Source organism: Juglans regia, chromosome 11 (genome assembly GCF_001411555.2).
Source record: "Juglans regia cultivar Chandler chromosome 11, Walnut 2.0, whole genome shotgun sequence".
Taxonomy (NCBI): domain Eukaryota; kingdom Viridiplantae; phylum Streptophyta; class Magnoliopsida; order Fagales; family Juglandaceae; genus Juglans; species Juglans regia.
The window spans coordinates 20,495,607-20,510,171 of record NC_049911.1 but is presented as its reverse complement, the minus strand read 5'-3'; positions in this window follow the sequence as shown (position 1 = coordinate 20,510,171).

The following is a 14,565-nucleotide window of genomic DNA, read 5'->3' as shown; positions in this document are numbered from 1 at the left end:
TTTATGAAAAGTAGACATAGAAGATGACCAATTGCGTATATTCTTACAATGAAGCAACGAAAAGATGAAAGCTTAAAGGCATATCTTACATGGCTACTAAGGAATGTGTGACAACAAATGATTAGGATGAGAAGATTATACTTGTAGCACTTTTAGGAGGCATATGGCCTAGGAGCCCTTTTATGGTAGAATTGGCAAGAAAAACTTCTACGACATTGCAAGAGATCATGGACAAAGCAGACGACTTTGTCAACGCAGAGGATACCTTGAAAGCCTTAACTGTCTTGAGAGAATCCAAGATGGAGCAAGCAGAAAGAAGATCAAAAGAAACCAGAAGCGACAAGGGTTGTGGAAATGAACTAAAGACGTGAAAACAAGCATACAAAAGGAGAAGGGATGGCGATGCACTCTCTAAGGTCGGAGCTTTAGGAAATACATGCGAACCTAAACATGCAAGCAGGAAGTGGGGGACACGCATATAGGGATGGCGAACGAGACGAGCACAACAAAGGAACTCTCCACTTCTACGCCAACCACAACACGGAAGGACACGGGACATAAGATTGCCTCAACCTCAAAAGGAGGATAACGACAATGCAAGAAAATGGGGAATCAGAGCGATAGGTCGCTCGACACACCTTACCCCCAGGATAGTCGACGAGTAGGTGGCAAAGATAGACCTAGGGACCCCGAAGAAGTGAGAGCCTGAACCGAAGAAAGATGATGCGGGTGGATGCCAACGCCATCCTTGCCAAAGCCCTATCAGAAACTATGCACCTTATTGTGAAATCTGGATGATAGCTTGTGGATTCTAGGGGTAGGCCAACCTTTTTCTAGTAGAAAGGTGCAAGCTCGAAAGGCAAGATAAGAAGTTTTCATCGTGGAAATACCACCGAAGCAGATGAAGGCCAGTAAACCCGTCACCATCTCATTTGACGACGGAGACTGTGAGGGGATACATACTTGCATAAAGATGCTTTGGTAGTGATAATGCTAGTCGCCAATCACACCACCCAGCTACACCCATCGCCAACACCATTAAAGGGTTTCTTGTGAGAGACAGTCCATCCCGTTGGCGCCATCACGCTACCAATCTCTATGGGAGCAGGCCATGATAAACTTTTTAGTAGTAAAGACCCATTCCTCCTACAACACGATCATAGGACGCTCGACTCTGAACAACCTGAAAGAAGTCATCTCCACCTACCATTTAAAGATGAAGTTTCTAACGGAGGTGGTGTTTGCGAAGTCCGTGGCAAACAAGTACTGATTCAAGAATGTTATGTATATGAACTTAGAAATGGAGGAATCGATATGCACATAACAAAGGCAAAGGCCAGGGAAAGGGCTGAAGAAGCATCGTTGCCACCGCCCCCTGAGCTCATTGAGTATGTGATTGAGATGTGGGACGAGCAAAGACTGAAGCAGGGTGAGGTTGATGAACCCTTGGAGCTCAAAACTTTAGATCAAGATCTCCTAGAGGCAATAGCGAGGATTGGGACCAGTATGTGGCCTGAAGTCAAATGGAAACTATAAAACTTTTAATAGAGCATAAGGATGTGTTCGTCTAGAACCACGAGGATATGCCCAGCATCGACACAGAGATAATCGAGCATCGCTTTTGTGTTGACCCAGAGGCCAAGAAGATCTGCCAAAATCGAAGGACTTTTAATACAAAGAAGTACACGACCATAGCAGAGGAGGTCAAACGCCTCTTGGCTGAGGGTTCATTAAGGAAGCCCATTATTCTGAGTAGCTTTCCAATGTGATCCTAAATACCATGGGTTACCGCATTAAATGCGATGACATGCTTTCTTTGGGAAGTATAACTGCCAAAAGATTGAAAGCAGTAGGTGAGACTCCTGTCAAATGCGAGATACAAATAAAGAATAACGAGAAGATCTAGAGGTATGCTCACACCCTCCCATTTAAATAATCAAGAAAAATCTCTTTGGTGGAAACTGACTTAGGACTTGGAGGTGAACCTTGGCCAAGAAAGGACACAAGGGTGTTAGTCCTAGGTCAAGAGCATCTCTCCCACTGAACCTAAAGCTGAGTGGTCACTACACTCGCACTGGTCTCGTCTGAGTCGCTTGACCCTGTAGACGGGGTCCCAAACTCCTCAAAGGACATCCCATCGACCGAAGCGAAAACAACATCAGAAGGAGGAACAAAGAACCTAGGATACAGCAAACCTATGTTCCTTTCTCCTTCGCAAGAAACTTCAACATCATGACCAGGACTTGGTGGTGGCGATCGTGTGTGAGCTTGAGTGCCAAGTGGAGGCGGGGTGCTCGTTTGGGGGGTCACGGAGCCCCTCTTCCCTGCTACCAAGCTCAGAACCAGAACTTGTGATGGAAATCAAAGTGAGCCTAGACTTAAAGATCATTTGCATGTTCCAGATGGACTAATTATAAGATCAAGATTTAAGAAGATCAAGAAAGCAATGCAATGATTGGTGCAATCCACTTGGGACGAGTCTAGCAAGAGCCAAATATTTAAGATGAGATTGAAAGAAGAAGATCCAGTGATCATTCACATGATACAAGCTATGGAAGAGTGCAACATAAATTATGTCTTATTTCTTATGAACTAGGGTTTTTGGGAAGGCCTTGTATTTTGGCCAAGGGTTTATTTGTAAAGTTACTTTTTAAGAACTAGGGTTTAATGAGGTACTGTAGCGAGTTACTATAGCCGTAGTATTGTAGTCGCGATACTATTCATCTAAGGGTAGTTTTGGAAGGAAGGGCTTTATTTTGGTTAGGGTTTTAATTAGGTTTAGATTTAAATACTCTTTATAGCCTCATTTTAATAAGTTTATGAAATTTGATGAATTTATTCATTGTGAGTTAAATTTTACTCCTTTTGTTCTTAATTGAACTTTTAAACTTATCAAAGGTAAATCACAACTTTTGTGGCGTTCCTCCTTATAATCTAGGTTCTTGAGACGAGTTCCTCAACATATCTAGATTTTAATGTAATCTAGGTTTTTGAACCTAATTCTCATTGCTTCTAGATTCTCCATCATTTGACTTGATTTTGGCTTTCTTGGAGAGTTTTTAAATTGATTGTGAGTTCAAGGGATCCATTCCCGTTGGTTCATATCATTTGGTATTCAGAATAAGGTTTCCAATCAGGTCTGATTCTATATTTTAATTATTGTATTTTTAATTTTGATTCAAGGGCTTCATTGTTCTAGGGTTGCAAAAAAAAAAAAAAAAATGAAACAAAAAGTAAGTTATCAAAATTCTTAGGATTTTTTGATTTGGCTGAAGTTTGCATCACCTAAGGTTTCAAAATTCTAAGATTTCCTGTATCTCTAAGTTTGTCAATTGCTTGGAGTGACGTTCCTTTGATTCTCTTCTATTTCATTTTCAATTATTGTGTGCTTGAATTCAATTGCTTGATTTTCATAATTGAATATTGCTGTTTGTGATTTGAATTAGAGAAAATAGGAGAAAAGAAAGGAAAGGAAAAAAAAAAAAAAGAAAAAAAAATTCGAAAAAAAAAAGATAAGAAAATGTAGCATATTCAAAGGTTGCTTCATAATTACACCAAAGAGAATGAAATACATTTATTGATTGAGTTTTATCATCAAAGGGGCTGATACATCTTTCTAGTTGGTATTTTATTTTATAATTACTCTTTCCCTCGTATAAATTTATTGAGTCTTGTGTAATTTTATTCCTTCCTTTTTTCTTGGATCAATATTACTAGTTGGAAAAATGCAAAGTTGTATTGTCTTGATTTTAGTTCAACCAGTTCTTAAAGAACTTGAGCGGAAAAACTATTGAGGTAAAATGTAAAAAAGTGTGAGACTATTATCGGGCAAAAGCCAATTAAGAGTGAAACACGAATGAAGTGCCATTATTCAAGTATAAACACGTAAGAGAGTGTGTGAGGTTTTCTACTAACATTCTTTTTATGTAGCACATTATGATGTCTCATAGGAGTGACTCAACACCAAAGGGGATGGCAGATAACTCATCATTTGTGTTGCAAGCCATGCAACAACAGTTTGAGTTGTTGAACATGGTGTTGGGTGAAGTGAGAGATAGTATGGATCATCAAGATGCGGTAATTAGAAATCTACAAGGCAAAAGAGATAGGAGGCGACGTGAGTCTAGTATTGAGAATGTGTATGAGAATATGTATGAGAATGGAGAGTATGGTGAGGATGAGGAAGACCTAACATCTAAAGTTGGATTGGGTAAACATAGAGGAGTTAGGCATGGAAGAAGACTTAGGGCAAATCCAGGGGGTCGAGATGGAGTAGATAAGAACTTTGGGAGCATCAAAATGAAAATACCATCATTCTAAGGTAGAACTGATCCTGAACTTTATTTAGAATGGGAGAAAAAAATAGAGTTAGTGTTTAATTGTCATAATTACTCTGAGGAGAAGATGATGAAGTTGGCGGTAATTGAGTTCACTGATTATGCGATTATTTGGTGGGATCAATTAGTGACCAATAGGAGGAGGAATCCTGAGAGGCCTGTAGAAACATGAAGAGAATTGAAAGCTATCATGAGGCGGAGATTTGTACCTAGCCACTACTACCGAAACCTCTACGAAAAACTACAAAATCTTACACAGGGGTCTAGGAGTGTAGAGGATTACCATAAGGAGATGGAGGTGACTATGATTCAGGCTAATGTTAGGGAGGATCAGAAGGCCATGATGATAAGATTTTTGAGTGGGTTGAATAGAAAGATAGCCAATATAGTTGAGTTGCAACATTATGTGGAGGTAGAGGACATGGTGCACATGGATATGAAGGTGGAGAGACAGCTAAAAAGAAAGGGTACATCAAGGTATACTTCGGTTTGTAGTAGTTCTTGAAAACCAAAGTGGGACAAAGATGATCAAGCTGTAACAAAAGGGAAAACCGAACCACCTAAGGGAAAAGATGAGGGTGAGGCTGAAACCTCAAGAAAAAAAGATAATGAGTTGAAAAACAATTGTGAGGCCGAGAGTTCAAAAAAGGAGGAGAGTGAAAGAAAAAAAGAGAATGAAAAGGAAAAAGAGAGTGAGAGGAATAAAGAGAATGAGACCAAAACATAAAGAGAAAGAGAGAGTGAAAAGAAGATAGAGAGGTGGCTGAGAGTCAAGAAAAAAAAGTGGAGCCACGAGAGAAAAAAGAAAGAGAGATTGAAAAGAGAAACAGAAAAATAAAAGTGAGTTTTTATACTAAGGCAAGCTTTTATGCTAACGAATTTAATAACACTTTGCCTTGTATTGTTGTTTTTTTGTTGCAGTGATATGAAGTCATGATTCCTAGCGGTGTATTTAATGGATTGCCACCTATTAGGAAGGTAGAACACTGCATTGATTTTGTGCCAGGTGAGACAATCCCAACCCGATTTTTTTTTTAAGAACACGACTCATTCACACACTTGAAGGGGCATGGTAAGTTGTTGACTAGAATTAATGTTACTTGGGAAGACTATATTGAGACTTTTTCTCTTGTAATCAAATACACACATGGTGAGGAAAATTTTGTGGTTAATGCATTAGCAAGAAGGTATGTCCTTATCTTTATTTTAAATGCAAAGTTATTGAGATTTGAATATGATAAGAAATTGCATGCTAATAACGATGAGTTTGCTAGTTTGTATGGAACATGTGAGAAAATATCGTTTGGTAAGTTTTATAAACTAGATTGGTACTTGTTTAGAGAGAATAGATTTTGTGTGCGTACTAGTTTTATGCGTAAGTTGCTTGTGTGTGACAGACATGGTGGTTTGTTGGATAACTTTGGTGTAAGGAAAACTTTTGATGTGTTGCATGAACGTTTGTGGGAGTATCATTTTCTATTTATTGACGTGTTGCATGAACGTTTGTGGAAGTATCATTTGTTATGCATTAACGTGTTGCATGAACGGTTGTGGGAGTATTACTTGCCATTTATAGAGTTTGCGTATAATAGAACCATGCATGCTACCACTTCATATTCACCTTTTGAAATAATTTTTAGACTTAATCCATTTACTCCTTTAGATTTAATGTCTTTACCAGTTGATGACAGGAGTAACTTGGATGGACTTTTCAAAATTCTTGAACAAATTAATGATAATGCATATCAAGTGAATCTTCCAGGTGAGTATCATGTTTATGCTATTTTCAATGTTAGTAAACTTTTTCCCTTTGATCTAGGTAGAGATTTGAGGTCGAATCCTTTTGAGGAGTGGGGGAATGATGGGAACCAAAGTGGGCCTAGACTTAAAGATCATTTGCATGTTCCAGATGAGCTAATTATAAGATCAAGAGCTAAGAAGATCAAGGAAGCAATGCAATGATTGGTGCAATCTACTTGAGATGAGTCTAACAAGAGCCAAATATTCAAGATGGGCTTGAAAGAAGAAGATCCAGTGATCATCCACGTGATACAAGCTATGGAAGAGTACAAAATAAATTATGTCTTATTTCTTATGAACTAGGATTTTTGGGAAGGCCTTGTATTTTGGCCAAGGGCTTATTTGGAAAGTTACTTTTTAGGAACTAGAGTTTAATGAGGTACTGTAGCGAGTTACTGTAGCCGCCACACTATTCATCTAGGGGTAATTTTGGAAGAAAGAGCTTTATTTTGGCTAGGGTTTTAATTAGGTTTAGGTTTAAATACTCTTTGTAGTCTCCTTTTAATAAGTTTATGAAATTTGATGAATTTATTCATTGTGAGTTGAATTTTACTCCTCTTGTTCTTAATTGAACTTTTGAACTTATCAAAAGTAAATCACAACCTTTGTGGCTTTCCTCCTTGTAATTTAGGTTCTTGAGATGGGTTCCTCAACGGGTTTAGATTTTAATATAATCTAGGATCTTGAAACTAGTTCTCATCGTGTCTAGATTCTCCATCATTTGACTTGATTTTAGCTTTCTTAGGGAGTTTTGGGATCCATTCCCACATGTTCATATCAACTTGGCTAGCCCTGAGTAACCCCAAAGCCATGAGTTTTGAGAAAATCCGGACCCCTTATCGCCCTGATATCCTATACCCATTGGTTAAGAATTTTCACCAAGCAATCTAGAAGGGGCACTAGGATTTGAACTAAAGTCGAGTCTCCTTGCAGAAGGCTACGAACGAGTATGGTGGCCCAGGGTTGCACGAGCTGACTGCACCACTTCCTTAGCATGCCCGATCTCAAACTTTCCCAAGTTTGCCAGTGCCAACTCATTGAGGTTATGAATTCTTTAGTTCCTGCTTTGAAAGGGGAAGAAGTAGGCCTCTTCTGACCATGAGCATGGGTTTCACCATGGAAACATTGTGACAGGTTCGAAAAAACTGGAAACGGTCAATATTTTCCATAATGAGGAGAGCGTTAGACCAAGCCGCCTTTGGATTTTTCGCGACCTACGAGCGAACGCAATCCCTCTTCCTTTGGGGAAAGGATCACGTCGAAGGAGTTTCCATCTGGAACACGCCTCCCTATGGTGGGAATCGAAAATTCACCACGTGTCACTTCATTCATACGAAACTCCCAACCAATCCCATAAACGTATAAAATCTTCTTGTGCTAGTCCTTGATGTGAAAAAAGCGAGACTCCAAGCGCACAACCTTACAACGTGTTCCCTAGCGAAAGCTACATAGATTGCTCGGCTGCTGCCGAAAGCCATGGGAATGGAAGAACTCGCGTGTTGTGAGGTCTGGGTACTCATCATTCTTAGGTTCCAGTGCCAAACGCTATGCCACACAACATGATAGCAATATCCTCCAGGTGTTGGGCAGAAGTTGAGATGGGGCCCAGACCTAAGAAGTCTAGGATCTCGTGAACATGGCGACATATAGGAAGCCTTAACCCCAATGAGAACATATCGATGTAGAGGGCTACTTGCCCAGAGAATCCCTTTGAATCAACTGCACCCTGGATAGGACCAAGCTAGATTAGTTCAGCGCAATCTAGAATCCTATGTAGATCCTGCACAAAATCAAGATCTGCTGTAGTGGTAGCGGCGGACCATAGGTTCTCGGAAAACCACTCTTCCTTAGAAGAGTTCATGCCACCGGAGCAATCAGGGGACTCATGAGCTAAAGTAGGGCAAGAGTAGTGACCTCCGTGAGGAGTCCCACCACGAGCGTCGCCACGAGCTTTATCGCAAGCAATGCGAGGAGAAATCATCTAGGGTTATGTAGCATTGGAAAGCTGGGATTGTAGGGAAGACGAAGACAGAGTATGGGAGAAAAGTTGGAATGGGCATCTAGATGGGGACTAATGAGACTAAAGGAAAGATAGAATGGGATGGCGTCTGGAACAAGTGTGGCAGTTTGAAGGAGAAAAGAGATGGTTGGAAACCTATGCTTCCCCAAGGGCAACGTGTGTCATTAACTGCAGGATGGGACGTATGAATCCAGCTAACCAAGCAGCCAGAGGGAATGTGGGGGAAAGGAAGCGATGGAAGTTGTTCGATTGAGGGAAACAATCATGAAAACACATCGACAAAAAAAAAAAAAAGAAAGAAAAGAAAAGAAGGGAATGAAATTCCCATTGCGTGCACACAACATGAATTTGCAGGGTAACTGTTGGGCCCAAAAATGCACCCCGAAAGATAAAACCTAACTAACTAGCCCATTGAACAAGTCCATTAAACTAGATCCTGCACACGAGGCAAGAAGGTCGGGCGAGTAGCCCAAAGATTCATCAATTAGGGACGAGGGCAAAGCTACCGGGAGAAAGCCCACCTCATTGCTCATAAGGAGCCCATTGCAAAGAGCACACCAACGAGCCTATGGAACAAACCTGTCCGTGCTAGGAAGGGGCTCATTGAGAACCTCAAAGGGCATGTTGCACTAAATTCGTTGATGCACCCCCTCGAGAAGTAAAGTTCGGATAGGCGGGAGTGGTTCTGAGGCCCAAGGGGATACCATATTAAATGCGACTACATGCTCCCTCAAGTAAGTACAACCACCAAACTATTGAAAGTAGTAGGTGAGACTCCCACCATAGGCGAGATACAAATAATGAATAGATCATAGATCTAGAGGTACACTCACACCCTCCCTTTTGAATAATAAAGAAAAATCTCTGTGGTGGCATCTGACTTAGGCATCGAAGGTTACCCCCCAACTAAGGCTGAACTCATCTTATTTTCTAATTTCATGTTGTAGCGAGATCACCTTGGATAAATGAAGACGCAATTGCTAGAGTGCAAGATAGGTTCTTAACATTTATAATTCTTGTAATCATCGTGAAAATGAAATATGCAAGTGTTATACATTTATATTTTAAATCTCGTGTAATTGTTACAAAGGAAATTACTTTCTACCTATAGCTCATTGAATCAGGCATTATCACTTCAACACTGTTCTCATAAACAGTAAAGATCGATTGCTAACCCAAATTAACATAATAACAATATTAACATGTTTTACGTTTGAAAAGATAAAGAGTATTGCTAATCATCATCTTATTATCTGACAACATTAAACAATTGAAAAATTATTTATTATATTTTATTTATCTATTAGTTATTTGATGTCATATTAAGAAATATTAAAAATATAATATATTTCTTAAAAAAATTCTCCAATTAAAAAATAAGATAGGTATAATACTATTTTTTTAAGTCCTAGGTAACCTATTGAAAAGTAAAAGTCGGTAGCAAATAAAGTAGGTCACGAATTCTCCAAAAAAGCTTTTCGTGATATTACTGTTACTCTGTTAGAAACATAGTAGTTTTGAATGCCTCTTTGTTAAGGTTTTTGTCCATTAGAATACATATTAGAAGACATTTCTTAGCTATTTCTTCAGCTCGACTGATATCCTCTGCAGAAAAATTCACCACTTCTTTCTCTATGTCTATTAAGTTGAAACCCTCCCTAGCTTAGATAATTCCTCTGACATGTTTCTGTCTCTTGGATTAAGTTGCTCTTGATTACTTATTTCGCCAATTTCTTCTCTGTATTTGGATCGATCTACTCTTGATTACTGCTTATAGAAGACTTATTGAGTATTAGTATATTCTCCTGAGACTAATACTATGTTACTTCCCCTTTATCAGACTCACACCTTAACCCTCGAAGAAGGAAAGGAAAAACCGCCTTAACCCAAAAAGGAAAGGACCTCATGACCTAGGACAAATCACCTTTCAAAATAACTCTGTACATGCCAAGTTCCAAACCAAATCTTGCTGCTCTACGTGCTGCTAATGCCTCAGCTAGTAAAGGGTCTGGTAATGAATCTTGTTTCTCTTTCAAGGTTGCCAAAAAACTTCCATGTTCATCTCTGACAGAAACACCAATCCCTATTTTACAAACTTTTTATCAACTGCCACATCTCAATTAATTTTGCAGAAACCTTGAGGTGGACATTCCCATAATATTCTTCTTTGGTTAACAAATGAGCTTTGGATAGTTTCTCTTGTCTGCATTGCTGAGATCTCTTCTTGTAGGTGTCTTGCTCTTTTGATTACTGAGTTTGGGTCGATGTAGATGTTTTTGAAAACAAGTTGGTTTCTTCTCCACCATAAGGTCCAGAGTACTAAAGCCAGCTCCTGCATTTCAACCTTGTTCAGTTTTTTAAACATTTGTTGCATCAGATCCATGATATTCTTGGTTGAGTTTTTGCTTTTATGAATTGTCCTGGTGCATAAGTTGAGGATATCATTAGTAGAGACACATTCCCACAATAAGTGTTCTATGCTTTCTGATTCCATTAAACACATAGGGCAGGTAGGATCTTCCAAAACTTTCCTCTTACATGGTTCAACTTAGTGGGCAGAATGTTCTTGCAAGCTCTCCATATAAAATTTTTTGCTGCAAGAGGAATTTCAAGCTTCCAAATTTTTGTCCATTCTTCTGAACTGTTATTGTTGTTGGATTGTTGGTCCCTTGTTCTTTTTTACTCTCCCATTGTATATGGTAGGCACTTCTGATTGTAAAAATACCATCTGTTTTGCCTCTCCAATCTGCTTTACCTCTCCAAATTAACTTATTTGGCTGGTTGCAATGGCTAATAGGGACTTGAGCAATAAGATTAGCTTCCTCCTTATTGAAAATGGATTGGATTAAAGGAACATTCAACTTTTTTGAGTCTGCAGTTAAGAGTCTTTCCATTTTAGCTTCAATTCCTAATATTATGTCTCCACTTTGAGGCTTGTGTAACACTGGTTGAGGTAACCAAGGGTTAGACCATATGTTAACAGTTTTTCCATTGCCTATACGCCATATAAGACCTTATTGGATTAATGGTCTTGCTGATAAGATGCTTCTCCATATGTATGAGGAGCTGCTTTCCAACTTTGCATATAAGAAATATGATTTTGGGAAGTACTTTATCTTCAAAATTGTGGCTGCTAGTGAGTTAGGAATGGTTATATGCCTCCATCCTTGCTTTGCAAGCAAAACATTGTTAAAATTTTCAAATTCTCTAAAGCCTAACCCTCCTTTGCTCTTTGGCAGCCCCATTTGAGACCAACTCAACCAGTTAATATTTCTTTCTTGATTTGCTTGCCCCCACCAGTAGCCTCTCATCATTTTGTTAAGCTGTATCAACAAGCCTTTTGGCATTTTAAAGACACCCATCGAGTAGGTGGGAATGGCATGTATGACTGATTTTAATAAAATTTCGCTTCCTGCCTGGGATAGGAATTTTACCTTCCAATTATTCATCTTGCTACTGACTTTGTCAAGGACTCCTTTGAATTCTTGTGTTCTTGATCTACCTATCAAGGAAGGCAGTCCAAGATAATTTTCATATGAAGAAGTAACTCTGATGCCTACTTTTCTAGTTATTCTTTCTCTTGTGGCAGTTTGAGTGTTTTTGCTGAAAAATAAGCCAGATTTCTCTTTATTCAACCTTTGTCTTGATGCCCTTTCTAAATCTTTGATTAGTTCCATCATCCTAGACCATTGTGAGTCAGTTGCTTGGCAAAAAATCATACAATCATCTGCAAAGAAAAGATTACTTATATGCATTTTCCCTCTGCCCAATGGTAAACCTGTTATCAGCTTTTTCTTCTCAGCTATTTTGAGCATTTGACTTAGAGCCTCTAAGCATAGAATAAATAGATAGGGTGATCCTTGATCACCCTATCTAATACCTCTTGTAGGTGAAGGAATGATTGTGGATTGCCATTAATCAATACAGAATAGGAAACTATTTTTACACAGTTCATAATGATATACACCCATTTCCTATTAAAGCCCATCTTAAGCATGACCTTTTCAAGGAAATTCCATTCTAGTATGTCATATGCTTTGCTCATGTCCAACTTTAGAGACATATAACCCTTGGATCCTTTCATCTTGCTGTGCATTGAATGTAAAGCTTCAAAAGCTACTATGATATTGTCAGCTATTTGCCTTCCTTGCATAAGGGCACTTTGATTTGGAGATATGATTGAGGGTAGTAAAGGTTTTAATCTGTTGGCTAAAACCTTAGCCATAACTTTATATAGCACATTACACAAATTTATTGGCCTAAATTCTGAAACTAAGATGGGATTTTTAACCTTTGGAATCAATACTATATTGGTCCTATTGATAGAGCTATCCCATCTATTTGTGTTTAGTGCTTTAGTGACTACCTCACACAGATCCTCACCTACAATATCCCAATTTTGATGATAAAAACCAGCTGAGAATCCATCAGGTCCTGGGGAACTTATAGCACTCATACTGTGAATGGCCTCTTGTACCTCTGAATGAGAAAAATCCTTCATCAAAGAGAGTTTCATCTCACTGGTGATCAGAGTTGGAATGTAGAGGTTCATCTCACTAGTGATCAGAGTTGGAATGTCTTTCACATATTGATCCTGCCCCACTGGATTTGATGAAGTAAAGAGATTTGTAAAGAAATCCTGAATGCATTGATTTATATCCTGTGGTGATGTACATTGATTTCCCATTCCATCACTGATACTTGTAATGGTATTTTGTTTGTTCCTTTGAGTAGCACATGAATGAAAATATTTGGTATTTTTATCACCTTCTGTCAGCCATCTTTGCTTAGAACGTTGTTTCCATTTCATTTACTCCTGCTCTAATATCTTATGAACTTGATTTTGAATATGTTTGATAGTAGCCTGCTCATTGCCATTGTTTCTCTCATTTACTTGTTGTAAGATCCCTAGTTGAAGATCAATTTTCCCTTTGGTATCCTTGGCTTGTTTCTTTTTCCATGAGAGAAGTTTGTACTTGCATCTGTTTAAATTGTTTGAGAAATCTGTAAATGATCTGTTAGCACAATTATTGTTTTTCTAAGCTGCAGATATCAAATTTTTGCATTCATTGTTTAGGCCCCAACTATTTTCATACTTGAAGATTCTTGCTCTCCTTCTTGGTTGTTGTGCTTGATTGCTCCAGGTTGTTAGAATAGGATTATGGTCAGAAGAGCAAACTGGTAAAATGCTAGTAGAAAAGTCTGAGAAGCTGTTAAGACACTGAGTATTGGCAAACACACGATCAAGCCTATCCTCTTTAGTAATAAAGTCTGACCCTTCTCTTCTGTTAGACCAGGTAAATTTTGACCCATAGTAACCCATGTCCTATAATTCAGTGTCCTGCAAGGCTTGTCTGAATCTTTGCATTTGAGCATATGGTCTCTGGGCTCCCCCAAATTTCTCATGATTATAGAGAATTTCATTGAAATCTCTATACACAACCAAGGCCTATGGTCTGTGGGTTTTAGGAGCCTTAAAAGATGCCAAGATCCTTCTCTTTTGGTTGTTATTGGATTTGTAACACCCCGTATTTTAGTGTATTTTAATTGAAAGATTATTTGTTATTAATTTAAAAATTTATTCTCTTATTTTAAAATTGGTTGGATTTTTAGTGGGTTTATTTTTATGTTTTTAATTTTGTGAAAATTATTCTGAAGTGCTTTCTTATAATTGATTATTGTAATATATTTAAAATTTTTTTCATATTAAATTAGCTTATTATTGGGTTTAATTATTTATTTTCATTTTTAATCACTGCGTTTGAATTATTTTTATTTCACTTGCTGTTTTAAAATCGTTTCCGTTGGATCATTTTTGTGACCCAAGATGTGAGGATTGGACCTCATTTCTTTTCCTATATTTTCTCTTTCCTCTTTTCTTTTCTTCCTTTTTCTTTTTTTTTTCTTTTTTTTTTTCTTCTTTCTTCCTGGTTCTCCCGCGCGCCGTCCTCCCTCTCTCTCCGTCTGTTTCTTCGTCCACCTAGCCCCGCCGCCTCGCGCTGCCGTGCGCGACACTGCTCGGCTCACCGTCCTCCCCAGCCACCGGCGCCCACCCCCCTGTAATCTCAGCCCCAACCGCGCCGCCGTTAGCTCCCACGCGCACCACCAAGCCGCGGCACTCCTTGCGCCGCCGTCGCGCCACCTCCGGCCACCATCTTCTCACCACATCATCATCGACCTCCTAGCAACCCAATGGACCCAACCCCACCTCCGATCTGTCACCGGCGAAGCCCCACCATCAATATTTCCGTTTTGGGTGTTTTTGCACTTCAACCGCCTATTGCGCCGCCACCCACGGCCAACCACCACCACCACTAGCTTCACCGACATCCCTAAGCCCTACCCTATCAATCTCGGGTCTTCGTTTGCACCCGTTCAAAAGTGGATTTTTGAGACCCACGGCCACAG